General features: G+C 44.0%; 1 long non-coding RNA gene and 1 pseudogene across 3 annotated transcripts in view; both read right to left on the bottom strand.

Annotated features, from left to right (window-relative positions):
- LOC137205420 (uncharacterized) overlaps positions 1-14,014 on the bottom strand; it is a 429,493-nt gene that overhangs the window by 28,392 nt on the left and 387,087 nt on the right. The window lies entirely within an intron of this gene.
- On the bottom strand, positions 11,967-13,495 carry LOC137205708 (5'-nucleotidase domain-containing protein 3 pseudogene; annotated as a pseudogene).

Raw genomic sequence — 14,014 nt, 5'->3', positions numbered from 1 at the left:
GTGTTCTTCCTATAGTTAGAGTCCTCTGGCTACAAAGGCCATGAGAGGTCGTTCGACCCTTTTTCCATTTTCCTGGAAAGACCCCAGTTAATGACAGGGACATGTCTTGTTTTCAGTACCACAGAAAAGGATAAAACACAGGGACGTGTCTTGTTTTTAGGACCACAGAAAAGGAAGAAACACAGAGTATCAGTGCATGAAGAGCCCAGGGCTGTTCCAGTCTGCTAAGACTCACAAAAAGAGGCTACCTGCCCCTCTGGAGGCAGCGACAAGAACCTGAGCCCTGGTTGCCTGGGCCCTGCCTGAACTCCTGCTCTCCCCCGGTTGGAGAGCATCAGCCCTGTATTCCTCTGCTCAGACTATCATAACAAAATATCACAGCCTGGGGGGCCTCAACCACAGGGAGGCCAAAAGCCCAATACCAAGTGCAGCAGGTTTCGTGTGAGGCTCTTCTCCTTGGCTTTCCTACGATGTCTTCTCCCTGCAGCCTCTTCTCTGGGTGCGCATGTGGAGAGAGCGAGCTCTGGTGTCACTTGCTTTTCTAATGAGGACACTAGTTCTATTAGATTAGAGGCCATCCTTATGTCCTCATTGAACCTTAATTGCCTCTTGGAAGGACTTATCTCCAAATACAGTCACATTGGGGGTTAGGGCCTCAACATGTGACCTACAGAGGGATGCAATTCAGTCCATAACAGCCACTCACTCGTGAGGACCACGCAAATCCTGACACCGCTGTGTAGAGCTGGGTGGAGCTGAGCATCACACGTGGGGGCCCTCCTCTGCCTTGGGGTCCATATCCTCATGCTGTCTCAGTGATCATCACCCCCTCAGTTAGTCCTGGATCCCTCCCTCCATCCTCCCAAACTAATGGTAATCCCCTGGCTGTCCAGAGGCAGTGTTGCCTGAGGAATTGACAAATTTCTGATCTAGACACCCTTGGTGACAGCCTGCATCCCTGTCTTCTCCCCACCTACAGGCTCTGGCCCAGGAAAACAGGGCTGCAGCTCCCACCATCAGGCCGCTTCAGGATTCTCACTGATGGTCAGCCCTCCCTGGAGCAAATATTGTCCATGGTCACGTGGAATTCCATGAATTAGACTGCTGAGTCCTGACCTTATTCACCACCTGGTGGAGGTGGTTTACTCCTCAACAGATTCTGGCTGATATCAGCTGACTCCCCAGCCTGTGTGAGTGGTGTGGCTCTTGCTTTTGCTGTGGGCTGAGAAGGGAGGGCAAAACATGGCTCTGATCTCCCTGAGGAGCTTGAAGCCACCTCACAGGAGATGGAGGAATCGCAGATGAAGTTGCTTAGTTTGAGATCAATCCAGGACTGTGGGGTGGAAGGCAAAGGAAGAAGGAGCCCAGAACAGGACGCCAGTCTTCTGTTTCCTGCTCCGTCAGCTATTCTGTGTGACTAGGTAACTGACAGCCCCTGTCTGTGCCTCAGTCCCCTGAATGATTGAGTGGGAGCATGAACTAAACGATATGTCCAGTCTCCTCAGATCTGGTATGCCCTGCTGTGCCAACCCACTATCAGATCCTTTGTCCTTATCTTCCTGGCCCAGGACATCCAGGAGGATTTATTCCAAAAGGTTTCTTGGACTCCACGCAGATTCCTTGGGCATCTCCTAATCAGACTCACTCGCCTAGATTTCCCTGGATGGAACTGTGGCCCACCTACCTTCATGTCAAAGGCCTCTCTCATTTTCGAGGTCCAAAAAGATGAATGCTCAGCATTTTCACAAAGGGAAGGGAGTATTTCTTCCAGGAAGTTAATACGATTGTATATTGTAGCCTTGGGGCACTGGAGAAGGGAAAGAAAAATTCCCTGAAACAACATGTCTCTTGTTTAATAAACTTTTATTATTATTATATATGAGTGTGTGAGAATGAGAAATCCATATCCATTCTTCGCGGTCACAGCGTTATTGGTTCTGAGCTTAAAAAATCAGTCTGGTGACTAACAGAATAAAGCACTGACTGACCAGTGATTTTTAATATTTGGCTCTTCCAGGAAGCAATCTAATAGAGTAAGAGCTTATTGGAAAGTGTAGATGATGTGGAAATGAGTTACACAGAGGGACGGGCTGTCTGGGCTTCCGCCTTGGGAAGGACAGGCAGGTGTGACAGGTGACAAGGGCCTCTGTGATTGCTGGCTATGCTAGCTCAGCACAACACCTCGGCTTTGGGGAGTAAAATCAAGCTGATAGTTTTGTTTTTCTCTTACTCATCACCAAGTCCTTGTTTTGAACCCTCCTTCTACTGAGAGAATCTTTCTCCCCTCGAAAACCCTTTTGTTCAGGCAGGTCCCAGTCTTCTACCATTGTGTGGCCCATCCACCAGGGCTTATAGTCTCACCCTGAGCTCTCCCTGAGAGATAGCACGCCCTGCTTCCTGTTGGAGCTAGGCAAGGGCTCTAACTAACATTGGCCCATCCTTGGACTCTAGAACCCCCTACATCCTAGGTCTAGACTGAGGTTTTTCTCTGGCCTGGGGATGGTGGTTAATAACTCTTTAAGAAACATCAAAAACTCTCTGTTTTCCACAGTGGCTACACCAATTTATATTCCCACCAACAGTGTACTAGGCCTGCCTTTTCTCCACATCTTCATCAGCGTTTGTTATCTGTGGTCTTTTTCCATATGAGCCAGCAATTCTACTGTCGGGTATAGCCAAAAAAAAAAAAAAAAATGAAAACACTAGTTCAAAAAGATATGTGCACCCCAATGTTCATAGCTACATTATTTACAATAGCCAAGATATGGAAGCAAACTAAATGCCCATCAAGAGATGAATCGATAAAGAAGATGTGGTACATATATACAATGGAATATTACTCGGCCATAAAAAAGAATGAAATTCTGCCATTTGCAACAAGACGAAAGGACCTAAGGAGTATGCTTAGTGAAATATGTCAGACAGAGAAATACAAATACTGTATGTTATCACTTGTATATGAAATCTAAAAGATAAAACAAAGGCATAAATATAACAAAACAGAAACAGACTTACGGATACAGAGAACAAACTAGTGGTTACCAAGGGAGAGAGGGAAGGGGAGGAGCAACAAGATAGGGGGATGAGGTTAAGACATACAAACTACTGTGTATAAAATAAATAAGCTACAAGGATACATCATACAGCACTGGGAAATATACCAATTATTTTATAATAACTTTAAATGGAGTATAAGCTATAAAATATTGAATCACTATATTGTACACTTGAAACTAATACAGTACTGTAAATCAAGTATATTTCAATGAAAACAGAATGTAAAAAATAATAAAAACAAACCTGTTTCTGGAGCTCCCACTCTGGGGTCAGCCTCTCTCCCCTTAATTTCCTGAGCTTCCTTGTTATTATTCATAGCAACCAACTTTTGAAAGCCTGAACTAGATAAAACCTAAAATACTTTAAGCTTGGCTTTTCTGAGTACAGTAGCAGATATGACTTTCTTTAGATGTTAAAGTAGTACTTTGAGGTCAGGTGACATAAGGTAAACCAAACTCAACGACCTTATTCCCAGGAGACCGTGATGACAGTAGGGTGCGTTGGTGGGTGTGTGTCGGAGGGTGGAGCAGAGGTGATATGATGCAGGGTATAGTAGATGCTAGGGCCGCCATAACGAAGTACCCCAGGCTGAGTGGCTTAAACAACAAAAGTGTGTTTTCTCTCAGTTCTGGAGGCTAGAAGTCTGAGACCAAGGTGTTGGCAGGGTAGCTTCTTTTAAGGCCTCTCTCCTTGGCTCGTAGGTGGCCGTCTTCTCCCTGTGTCGTCACATGGTCTCCCCTCTGTACATGTCTGTGTCCTAATTTCCTCCTCTCATAAGGACTCTAGTCAGATAGAATTAAGACCCATCCTAGTGACCTAATTTTAACTTAATTAAGTACCTCTTTAAAGACTCTACCTCCAAGTACAATCACACGCTGAGGCACTGGGGGTTAGGACTTCAACACACAAATTTGGGGGGGACACAATTCAGCTCATAACGCACGGGGTAAAGGAATGGAATCTGTGTGAGACACACACCAGAAATTAAGAAGTGAAATGTGTCTCTGCTGTCATCAGCATTCCTCTTGTACTGGGGTATGCCTTCCCAGTTCTTAGTACCCAGGATCCCCATCACCCCTCAGACCCCTCCTTCTGTACATCTTCTCCCAGCACATGAGTGGTGCAACGATTGATGAAGCAGAGAAGGTGAACCCACACAGGCCACAGGAGAATAAGCCTCTATCTAATAGGGAATTATAAATATTAACCACAGAAAATATTGTTTTGAAAAAGAAGATGTCCATGTACCTCTGAGATCATGTACAGGAAGCAGTCACTCTCACTGCCTCAGCCCAAGACTGGGATGATGAGGTTTATTCGGTCCCTGAATATCTGAATCAGCTACTTATGGCCTTGCTGTCTATTTTCCTCTAGCCAAAGACATTGAGAAACCAACACTCCGAAAATGCAGAAATGCCAAGTGGAGTCAAAGGAGAGCTCTTTGGACCTGAGTGGCTGTCTTTCCTGCCTGGATACAGAGACCAAGGTTCTACCTCCCAGAGGAAGAGTAAGTATCGGGTTAGTGACATTCTGGGAGGGGCACCAAGCTTTGGTCAGAGAAATGCAAACCTGAATTCCATTTGGGAACAACATGCAGGAACGCATCACAGTTCAACAGATTTAAGTGACTGTCCCAGACTTCAGATCTACTCCACTGAGTAGAGGGTTTAGGTAACAGGGTGAACTGACCCTTGGAAGGGCGAGGGCCCCTCCTCCCATCTAGAGTCTTTATGTCCTCAGGGAGCTCCTCCACGTTCCAGGCTGAGTCTCCTGCAGGGGCACCAATGATAGCAACAAAGTAGAGGAGGGGGCCTCATCCATCTCTGCTTCCTCTGTTTTAGATTTGGCGTGTCCTGGGGATAACTATGAAAAGCTGAAAGTCTTCTAATTTTTTGCACTGAGTTTTCATTACACTTTAAACGTTGCCATGGATGGAATTAATGAGCAGAAACCTACTGAATATTCAGCCAGAATTCTCAGAACCCCAGCAGTCTTGACTCTCAGAGCTCAGGACCACTTGGCACTTAAACGATTCCTAACTTTGTTTCTGATTAGTACCAAGGAGTGCCTCAGTCGCCCTGGGGACTCTTTCACCTTCTACTCAGCCAGGAGTATGTTTGACTCACTCTGTTCTTTGTCTCACGGACATGGTTCAGGGCCAGAGGGTCCCTCAGAGGTGGGGACTTATGATTCCCGAGGACATGAGCAGCTGAGAAGATCACCCTTTTCACAGGACTATCTTCACACAAAGAAAAGCTGGCACTCTCTGCATGGATAACCAGAAACATCCTTTGGCCCCTGAAACTTTCCTCCTGTGTTCTCAGTGCCTAGAATTATATTACCAGAACTTGACTCCCTTAGGATTATAAGACATTTTGGTCTTTTAAAGTCCTTTATTAAAATGCAAAGGTATCTAGGAAGCATGAAAACTTATAATATCAACAAGAATTTGAAGTCATTGAAGGCAGGAAAGATGCCTTAAATGACTTTTTTAATATATTAGATTCTTAGCCGCCCAGGACTCTCAGAAGGTTAAGTCATTCTATATAATCAAGGTGTTTATTGAAGAGTTACCTCTTATAAGTCTAATTTAAGTAATATGAAGTATCTTAGATAGAGATCTGGTCTAAAATGTTCCACGCTACCATACCTTCTTAAATGCAGCCTACCAAATGCAATGAAACATTTTTTTGATAATTCAAGGTCATCATTATGAACTCCCACTACTGCGCTCTGCATGGATTCTCTACAGAGGGCTGGGTTGTTTGTACCTGCATGGCAGTTCTTGCATTTCCTTTTAAGCTTTCCGTCTTTTCCCTCTCATATAAGCCACTTTCACCGCCTGCTCATGCCGAAGTGTTTGCCTTAGGCATTCTTTCTCTTTCTAACCTATCCTTTTAATCACCTGTGGGTGGGAAATAAGATACCCAAGCTTTTGGAGGTCTGTGAGTAAAAGAAGAGAAGACAGGCTTTGAATAAGAATGTTTCCCATAGACAAAGGCAAGAATTTTATTATAGAACACACTAATTCTCACTACACAGATACTTTTGCTTTTTCTGTGATTGTCAGCTATTATTTGGATAAGTGAGGAAACCAGATATCCTGATGCATTTCAGGGGACGTGACTTGCTTTAGAAAGTAAGAGAAAGAGATGCCTGACCTATAGTGTAATGGAAGGGGCAGGAGTTGGTGATCTCACTGCCCAAACTTGACTCAGTCTCATCAGCAATCCCTGCCCAGTCTGTAACACATTTCCTCAAAGTAAATTATTTTCCAAAGTGGACACTTTTGAGAATGAAAGGATGCAAAATTAATAATTACTTCAAGACAACAGGCATAGACCAGGACTGTCCTGGGCAAATCAAGACCTAGGGTCTCCCTATTTCTAGGAAACACTGCAGCAACATCAGCTGGTACAGAGAACTAAAAATGCCCTGGACTATTGCAAAGTTGGATGTGCATCACGGAAGCAAGCATAGACTCTTGTTGGGCAACTTCTCCATTTGGATTTAAGTTTACAGGTCATGGACTGTGACCAATGGCTAAGACTGACATCTTAGCAAAGCTAAAACCAAGATTTTATTATCCCTCTCATATTTTATATGCTTACCCTTCTACTTCCAAATACCACTACGTTTCTTGGGTTAGCAAATAAAATGTGTTTCTGGATTATATTCCTTAAAGTATCTCTTCTAACGACTATATGGACTTCAGCTGGGGCTGAAATGTTACAATCATTAAATCACATAATGTATCTAAAGTGCTTAGTCTAACATCTGGAATATAGTAAGTGCTCAGTTAATTTTAGCTAAAGCAAATGCAGGTGCATTTGTGAGTGCATACACACACATACACTCACACACATATAACTCTGCTTTTAAACTAAAGCACAATCTGGCAATGTGTGTCAATATTTAAAATATCCTTTCACCTAGATATCCAACTTCTAAGAATTTTTCCTAAAGAGAAGCGTGTTTATCACAATGTTGATTATAATATTGGAAACTTAGAATAACCCAATAGGACATTAGCTAAAAGAATAACAGGGCATCTATACAATAGAATATGATACACAGCTCTTAAAATAATAAAGTAGAATTTTATTTATGATATGAAAAAGTCAATGATGTATTATCAAATGAATATGCAACTTACAAAGCAGTATTTATGTGTGATTTTTTTGGACAAAACAATGAAAGAAAAGACATCAAAAATACCTTGAAGAGGTATACCAAAATTATATATCTTTTAAAAAATTTTAGTTATTTTCTCTGAATTATGAGATAACCAGTAATCTTTATTTTCTTTTTTGAATGTTCTGAATTTTGTTGCATACAAATGTATTTCATAATTATATATAAATAATATATATCCCATATATACATAATATAGATCCCAGGCCCTATTGAGAGGTGTGCCTTGGCTCCCTGGTCAGTATTCAAAGATGCTGCTCCTGTGTGCTCTCATAATTTCCAGTGCCTGTAAATTTTTTTTTGCATTTATCCCTCTGCATTAGTTTTCCTAATATATATCAGTCTTATCAACAAAACCATGTACATTTGAGGGCAAGCCCTTGACCTGATTCAACTTTGATTTTCCCTTATATGCCACCTGGCTTATAGTTTATGCTCAGTCAATGTTTGCTGAATGAATAGATGCATAAATGAGTAGGTCTCATGGCTTCTAGAACTAAACCAGTCTTCAGAGTCTAGTTAGAAAACCATCAGAGAAGTGATACATAACTTTACCTTCATAATCCGCTGTATCACACAAGACCCACAGTCTAGGACCCCCTGGAGGGGTTCCCTCAGGTACACACCAAGTGCTCAATACTCATTTGTTGAAAGAAAGAATAAAGAATTGAATGGATGATAATGAAGAGAAGAGATTATAACAGCACCAGCTCCATCCGAAGCAGAGGATCTAGTAAGGGCTGGCACCAAGATCTGAACATCACTCTGAAATTAAAAGTCACAGAAGTGAAGGAATCTTAGAGATCAAATAATCCATCTTTCTCATTTCACAGGTAAAGAGACAATGGCCCAAAGAGGAGAGATGATTTCCTAGAGACACAGGACAGTTTAGCAGCAGAATCTAGGCTGGAACCGGAATTCTCACCACCCCCTGCAAAGCTGCCTCTTTCCTCAACCAGTGCCTGAGGTTTCTGTATATTTCAGCATGCTCTAGCTTTCTAGATGGACAAATAGAAGGCAAAATCAGGATGTTCCCTATTCATCTGTTTGTCTCTTTTCCTTTCTTCCATCCACTTTATATGCTGTCTGAACCGAACCCCTTCCCAGAGCAACTGCCCCTCTGAAGGCAACCTGCAAGCATCCAGAGACCCAGCTGCCCCAGGTGGTGAATCTCACCTACCAGGGTTTTGTTCTGTTGAAGAAAAGCAAATCCTGCATCAGGCAACAAATACTTTCTGATTCTTGAATAATTGAAAGGCTGGGCCCCAAGCTGCAGCAGGCGAATAACTGATTAGAAATGGAGAAGGGGCAGCGGCGGGGGGGGGGGGGGGGGGGGCGGAACCAGCAGCCAGCAGCCCGCCCTGAAGTTAGGGCACTCCACAGGGAAACCGCCTCCCTCAGGACCTGCGGCCAGGGCCCAGGCCTGTTTTGGGGACAGCGGGAAGAACTATGCAACCATTCGCATCTTCATAATTCCATAGCAAGCCTCTGTTTCTGCTACCAAATTAATCTCTATGGTGAAAGCAAGAAAACAGAGATCACTTAATGTACCGCATCACTAAGCCTGTGAAAACTGATCAAAGGAATTGAAAGTATGACTCAAACAAATGTCTTCATATTATCTTCAGATGGACTATCAACGAGAATAAGCCCATTCTCAGCTCACATATGAGCACTGAGACAATACAGACCTTCTCCTCATTTTCATGCTCTCCTTGCCCAGGTCAGATGAAAAAGAAAAACCACACCTCACATTAACAGCATTTTTCAGCCTTATAACCACGGCACCTCTTATATCCACTCAATGAGGCAGACAGAACAGAGATCTCCTTTATCCAGGGGGAGATCGAAGAACACAATAGGAATTGGACCCAGGACCTGCAGCTCACGCTTGTGTTACCCTCTGGGACCAGCTCTCTCCAGTCTTATATGCGTCCTGCCCATGCTCTATATGGAACCACAGCCATTTCCACAAACTTCAGGTTCAACCAGATCATTCTTCTGTTACATCTATATTTTGTCAATAATTTCCCATTGCCCTCAAGATAGAGACCCAAGTGCTGAAGAGGGTTCAGGGCCTCCTCATTCCAGTCCGCCTTCAGGTTCTCAGCATGCACGATGCCCCCCACAGTGGGCATGACCCCAACCACAGCGACTTCGGCCCTCCTGGCCTCGGAAGTGCCAGAATCATGGCTCAGGTCCTTCACATGTGTGTCCGCCAGGCCTGGAACATCCTCCCCTAGTAAGCTGTTCCTCATCCCTCAAGGCTTTGATCCCTAAGGCTCTCTAACCCCTAGGGAGGGGAAGCCCCTTGTCGTACGTCCCTATAGCACCCTCTCCTCCCGGTTCGTCTCCCTCGTCATTCTGGCTCCAGGGCCCTCTTCTCCATCAGACTGTGAGCCCCATGATGCTACACAACTGTCTGGGTCATGTCTATGAACCAGCACCTATTACAATGCCTGGCTCAGAGCAGGGCTTAGTAAATATTTGCTGAATGAACTAATTTTTTTAAATGGCTAAGCAAAAAGTGAAACAGAATCAAAATCAGGCTACTAAAAAATCCTTACTGAGTATATTTGCATTCAGTTTTTATAATTGTTTAATGAATATTTATTTAGTGTCTGCTATGTGCCAGGAACTGCTCTAGGCACAGAAAAAACAACAGTGAAGGAAACAGGCAAAAATCCTTGCACTCAAGGGGTGGCTTTTGTTACAGGAGACAAAAAATGAAGAAAATAAATGAAAGGTATAGTTTGTTAAATGGTGCTTAGAACAATTGGAGGGGTGATACAGGAGGAAACAGGATGTGTAAACATAGGTGCTGAGCACAGGTAGCTAAAGCTAATTCTCATGCTACCTAAGAAGTCCCCGAAGTCTGTATTCCGCTAAATTTCTTTTCTTTTTTATCCAATTTCCCTAATGGTGTACATTTAATTAGCTTTCTATTTTAATGCTATTTTAGCTCATTCTGGGTTGATATATGGGTCAGGCATCATTTTTTCTCCCATCAAATTATTTCCTTTGGATAAATTTCTAAACGGAGAATTATTTAATCAAATGTACATTTTTCAGACCTCACAAGGCACTGTACTTCCATTTTGTTATCACAAATAATTTTAGAAACTTACAAGGCCACAAGCAAAAATTGATGTACCACTTTCATCATAGCATCAGCAGGGATGAGAACTATTGTTGCTTGTTTGTTTACAGCTGTTATTTTAGTAGATGTGAAAATAGTATTTCAAGGTTCCTTTCATTTGTTCCTCTTTGATTCTCCCATTTTTATTTCTACAGTCTGATTGCCCGAGTACAAAGTAGTGTTTCTCTACCTCGTGGACAAACATGACTGTGTTTCCTAAACTCAAGATCTTTGCATTTTCACAAGACAGCAAAGGCTGCGTGAAAGGCCAAGACAGGAAAAGAGATTCCACAGAATGACCAGGCTTTTCCATTAAGACAACTAGATCATGAAAGCTACTAGAAATGAAGTATGAAAAAGGGTGATAGGGTTCTGACCATGTTGGCAACATGTCAAATACTTAAATATCAAATACTTAAGGCAAATAAGCAATAATCACGTACAATACTAAGAACTAAAGTTGTGATGGTTCTCAAGCACTTATAGCACATCTATTCCTTTTGACCAGTTGAAGAATAGCCCTCAAAGGTAATGTTTTTTGCTCTTTATGTGCCTTTTCTTTTCTTTGTTTTTTTTCTGGTCATACACATTTTAATAAGATTGCAGCACACCCAGTGGGGGTCACGGTGCGGCACTTCATTACAAGGACAGTTTTTCGGTTTCATTTTCCATCCTCCAATGATCACCTTCAAGCAATACACGGGTAGCAGTTTCAGGTAAAATAAAGTCCTGGGAGACGCACAACAAATGCATTGGCATTTGTCTTCTGACCTGTTCGTTCCGCGCAGCCTCATTCTACAAAGTCTGTTCTGCTGGCTGGAATTTAACCAGAAGCTCTTCTCTCTTTGCCCTCCTTTTCTGGGGGAAAGAGTGAACCTGCCCATCGCTTGGGGCACAGTGATCCTTCCCCTGCAGGGGGCAGGACACGGGACACGGATACTGAGGACAATCAAGACCAAGGACTTGCAACTTCTCTTGTTCTTTTTTCTCACAAAAGACTTCCAGAGAGGCTGAGTCTGCTTTCAAGTGAGGCACCAGAGTGCCAAAGCCCTAGTACGAGAAGATATCTGGGAACCGGCTGTCATCTAGGGACCATCTCTGCCGCTGACATCGTGGTATGCTATCGGAGCGCTTGCTCAAGCATCAGCTTTCTGTGAGCAGTTCACCGGCGCACATCACTGGGCCCCTGCACGGCCTGTGAATGTTCAGTTTTTCCTTGCATTTTCCATGGAAGAGTCAAGAAGAGTTTCAACACGTCACCTGCTGGAATCCAGAGATGGTATCAAGAAGCCTCCCCGTCCCAGAAAATCTGACGCCAGTTACGGTACCTTAGTAAACAAGAAGGCTGATCACAGGGTGTTGACAGGAAGCCAGCCGCTGTCCCCACATGTACAGGAAGGCAGTCCCCGTGGGCTGCTAGCTCCTGTCTTCACGACCTGGGGGGTATCCTCCGTAATGTACAAAACAGATATCACAAGGCATGTCTGTAAGCGACAGTCACGTCCACACAAAGTCTGCCCAGTGCGGGGCCGCCGCTGGTCCTGGCTTTTCGCGCCCAACATGGCTGGGCCACTGGCTACTTGGCCTGGGCCTCCTGCAGGAGTGGCAGCCTGGCGGCCGGGGCCCTGTAGGACCAGGCAGGAAGCTTGTGCTGCAGTGGGGTCCTCCAGGGGTAGAACATGTAGCTGATGTCATAGCTCAGGAGGCAGCTCAGGGATGCCACGTAGATGTCGGCAAATCGCAACAGGCGCCGCAGGAAGTACGTGGGGTTCTGGTCTATGCGGAACAAGCTTCCAAACTGGGCGCTGAAGGAACATTTGGTCATTTCTCTCAACTCCTTCCTCTCCTTTTTGCACTCCTGCAAAACCAGCTGTGACTCCGCATCTCTGTGAACCTGCATTTGCTCCAATAACCCAGTCAAGGTGTGTAGGTAATTGTAGGTAATTGTTTGAATGTACTTTTCCATGTTCATGATTCTGAGCTCAGATCTCAATTCCAGGATAATTCCACCCGTTCACCAGCCATGCTTTAGGGTCAAGTCCACCAGGTCACTGTATATATGGTCACCAAAATACAACACTTTGGATCCCCTCCATCCAGTAAACTTCAAAAGTTCATCTAAATTGCCCTGCTTATAAATCTGGCCTTTCTGCAACGTGTAGATTTTATCCTAGAGTAAGACGCCTTTCACATTCACCTTTTGGAAGGGACTTCACTTATCACTAAAGAAGTTTGGCTTCTCCGCCTGAACGATGACCACATCAAACAGGTCCCTCCAGTCTTTTTCAACAATATACCTCATCCCTTCATCCACAAAGCTACTGGGGCTATTGGTGATGAGAAACATCTTCTTGCCATGATCAGCCAGTTTGGCCAACACTGCATGGGTCTGCTCAGGGTAGCAGATGTACTTTTCAATATTGCTTCAACTGCTCTGTACATGATTCCTTTGGTGTGCACCTCCCGAATTGAATCCTTGACGTCTTTGTACAGGTGCACAGGCTCATAGTCGATGTTGTTCTTCAGAAAGTACTCGTTCACACAGGACAGCAGGGTCATCTCGGGCAGGGAGAAGATGTCCATGAACATGGACATGATGTCATGGTGTTTCCGTGGGAACTCTCATAAAAGTTGCTCATCTGTTCCAAAGGCACATGGGAGCCCTGGTACATTTCAATGACTTCCTCATCAGGGACCACGCTTAGGCCTCTGTGGACAGTTCCCAGCTGGATGTAATGAAAAGCACTGATCTTCATCAAGACCACCGCTGCACATCATAATGCAGTCCATGGATTGCAAAGTTTGGGTCATACTCATACTTCCTGATTTCCATGGGATACCTGTGTTCGTTGATGAGAAGGTCCCGCGTGGCATTAAATATCAGTGTGTGGAGGTGCTTAGAATAAAACACCAAGGTGTAATCATAATCAAAGCCGTAGATTTCAAGCTGTAGATTTCAATGTCCAACAGGCTCATCTCATTGTTTGAAAAGATGGCATCTGGATTCTACAAGTTGCTCATAACTGAAGTAACCAATTCTTCCGTGCTCCTCTTCGCCTCCCGGTAGCGCTCCCAAAGGTAGCACTTCATGTCTGGGGCGGTCCCAGGTGCCCTGCATAAGGGCCCCGTGCGGGGCCCTCGTGCGACCGCCCCCGAGCCGCAGTCCGGCAGCCGCCCCACAGGGCCTCCAGTGCGCCGCTGCCTGCCGCCACCCCACCGCAAGTGGCGCCTCAGGCTATTTGCCTTTGTTGAGTAAAGATTTTCCAGTTTATATCCTGGAGGCTTGATTATTCAGATTATTTCTGTATTTCTGTATAGCTGAATAAATTAGTAAGTAAAGGCCTTTTTGGTTAATTATTTCATTTAGAAAATTATATTAAATAGCTATTTAGATCACTCATTGCTCTATTTCATTCTTATGTTATCGTTAATACGTAGTTTTCAAAGTTGTACATGGACTCTAACCAATCAGATGTTAGATTCAGTTTCACTTTCAAAGATAGTAATTGGACATTTCAACTGCTAATTTAAGTTTACTGTCAAATAGGAGACACTTTGGACAATTTATGTTTTTCTATTGTCTGGCATATTTGTTCTTTTGACATCAACTAGTTATCATGTCTT

Source organism: Pseudorca crassidens, chromosome 14, assembly GCF_039906515.1.
Source record: "Pseudorca crassidens isolate mPseCra1 chromosome 14, mPseCra1.hap1, whole genome shotgun sequence".
Taxonomy (NCBI): Eukaryota; Metazoa; Chordata; class Mammalia; order Artiodactyla; family Delphinidae; genus Pseudorca; species Pseudorca crassidens.
This window is presented reverse-complemented; position numbering and strand designations above follow the sequence as displayed.